The following is a 3,250-nucleotide window of genomic DNA, read 5'->3' as shown; positions in this document are numbered from 1 at the left end:
AAAATCTAGAATATAACTCGAAGTGGGGCATTTTGGTCATTTGACACTTAGAGTTTCCTTTTGACCTCAATGTCCATTAAAAATAAATGATATTGCACTTAAAAAATGTCATGAAAAATTAAATTGTGATATATTATAAGAATAGTGAAAGAAATGGGGGATAAAATCCAATTTATGAAACTTTAACTAATTAAATATTAAAATGGAACTTAGTGCAGACTAACTCAAGCCTTGGGACACTTATTTAAGTCATTTGTGGGCAGAATGAGTCATCTTCTTCCTCCCAAATAACCAGCCGAAATGAAGATCCTCCATGAAAGCTCCATTGCCGCCCCACATGCAAGCTCCATTGGTGCATGATCAAGCCATCCTTTCCACTTGGATCCTTCATTAAAGCTTGCCTACTCACCTTGGGGAAGATAATGGGAACAAAAAGAAGAGATTTGGTGAAGTTTTAATAAGCTCCAAAAGTGTAAGTGTCCAAATCTTCTCCCTAGCTTTAGTAAACCTTGTGTTTAGGTTGAGGTGAGTAATTTGGTGAAGAGAAATGAAAAAAATATTGAGAAATGAACTTGTCCATTTTCAGCAGCCATGAAGGTTTGTTGTATTTGAGTTTTTCTTACCTCTAATGGATGGGAATTAAGGTTGATTAACTCAAATGGAAGTTGTAGTAGGTTAATGTTCAAGTATGTGCATGTTAATGCTTGAATTAAGGGTTTGAAAATGGACTTTGATGCTTTGGTAAACTGCCATGTTTGGTAGCCTATAATATTATGAAATTATATGTGAGTATATGTAATTTATTGATGATATGTCATAATGTTAAATTGTGGGCAGCATGTGTAGTTGCCATGGAAGTGTATGTGTAATATTGATATTAAGGTATGTTGAATTTTGGTGGAAGTGAATGTTGAACTTGAATGGTGTATTGTGTGCATTGAGCACTTGAGTGTTCTACCCAAAATGCTTGCTGGAATTGTGTACAATATACATTGAAGTGCCATGATTGAATATTGAAGTACTGGGAGGAGGAGGATTGTCAAAATTGAAAGTGTAATGTTCAAATGCAGGTTGTGTGTGTTGGCAGCATGTAAATTAGGTCATAAGTGCAAAACTGTGAGCCCAATTGGTATGAGGCCAATGGGAGGTGAAACTAGACACCAAATAGGCCAACTTTCATGTAGAAATGTTGCCAAAATTCTGCCTACAAACTAACCTTAAAAAATGACCAAATCTGGAATTGGTAAGTGCAGGCCCAGATTTTTGACCATATGAACAGTAGTCATTAGGATGACCATAACTCATCAAAACAGGTCCAAATGACCTGAAAATTTTACCATGGATAGCTTAGACATAGAGCTACAATTCTTATGAGGACACCAAAGCCCATAAATGGCCAAAACCAAGTCAAATAGCTTGTACAAGTTCGGGTACCAAAACTGCCAGAACTAAATGTGACCCAATATTGACCAAATTTTGCACTAAAGGTGCAATCTGTCCAGCTTTAGTAAATTGACCATATCTTGGTCTATATAGCTAAGAATGACTTGAAATTTTGCCAAAGGTTCAATAAGACATAGAGCTACAATTTTTCTTCTTTAACCAGAAGCTAAAAACTAAGAGAAATAGGACATTAAGCTAGACCAATCTAGCACACTAAAACTGAAAATTTGACATTTACATACAATGATGCTTGAAGTAGTTTGGCAATGAATGCTAACTTGTAAAAATGTTAAATTGCACTATATTGGCAGCATATTAAATTAAAAATTGTGACATGTTGATGCTAGAATCAACTTATCCATATTACCGAAAAAGGTCAACATTTACATTGACTTGTGAATTACATGATAACTAGCAAACTCAAAAAAAATGAGGAATTAAACAATTAATTTGTAATGTGCCCTAGTTTGCCTAGTTGACTAGTTTGGATAGTTTGACATGCCAATAGGATTCTGACAGTTGTTCTGTAAATGGTTTTATGTCATACTGTGTTTTTACGGCATATTATGCCGCACTGTGACTTTAATAGCCTACGGCTATACGTATTGTGTTATTATACTTGGCTTATCGGCAGATTGACTATATGGCTTTTTAGCCACACTGTTTACACACCGGGAGACACTTTGTGATCGATGGTGTGACGGCCCGAGGTACTAGGTACCCAGTGCCAGTATATCCGTTTATCCAGTCTGGTCAGTATATAGGCTACACGGACAGTTAATTTAAGCACTACTAAATTCAAATAGCTAAATTCAGTTTATTGACATACAGCACCACCAAAATTAGCAAAAATGAAAAGTTAGCAAAAAAAAGTAGAATCAACAACTATAAAGAATATCGATGTCATAAATTCATAAACAATTTATTTACTTTATTTTAGTGTATATTTCTTTATATTTGGCACCACTAAGCAAAATTGCTTAGTGCGTTGCTTTTATAACGCGTAGGTATTGGAGACACAGTTAGGGAGCCAAGCAGACCTACGACCGGTTGAGACATCAGATCTGCACAGGAGTCTAGAGTCATCTGCACTACACTGCATACATGGTAGGACTTAGGATCTTGTGTAATGACTATCAGTTGTATTTTGACATTTTGTTATGTAATATGTATAGATATCATAAAACTTTAAAGTTTGTAATAATTTGTACATATTAAACTCTTATGGGGAGTGTTTGGATAAATGTAAATTATAATGGATTGTATTTTGAAACTATGAAATTTTGAGACTGAAATAGAATTTGGAAGGTTGAGATTATCATATTGATTTAGAAGGACAGTTTGTCCGAAATACAGACGGTACCTTGCCGGATTTTTATTACCATTTTTGAAACACTGATTTCATTAAAGTATGAAAATAGGACCAGCGTAATATGAATTTTACATAAAGGACTTCTTAAAATCAAATCGAGTTCAGGAAATGAGTTGATTACAAACTAGGTGCTCCGGCACGGCGTGAAGCACGCCTTGCTCGGCTATACCGTAGATGGGCGAGGGGTGTTACATGACTAATGGAAGGAATTAGTTTTGAATTTTAATTCCCTCTCTGGCTGAAGTGTTGAGGTGTGTGCTAGTAGAGGAAGAAATTGAATGGGTACCCATAGTTTGAGCTAGCTAGCCTTGTGATTTCTCATAAGCCTCTGACTATTGAGATGAATATTATTCTGAATGGCATGATATAACTGTGTGTTTTTATGAAATGATTTTGAGACTGTTTTGACTAAAATTGTAAATTGTGTTTTGTATC

This window comes from Hevea brasiliensis, chromosome 3, assembly GCF_030052815.1.
Source record: "Hevea brasiliensis isolate MT/VB/25A 57/8 chromosome 3, ASM3005281v1, whole genome shotgun sequence".
NCBI classification, from domain to species: Eukaryota; Viridiplantae; Streptophyta; class Magnoliopsida; order Malpighiales; family Euphorbiaceae; genus Hevea; species Hevea brasiliensis.
The sequence above is the reverse complement of the archived record's forward strand: the minus strand, read 5'-3'. Positions refer to the sequence as shown.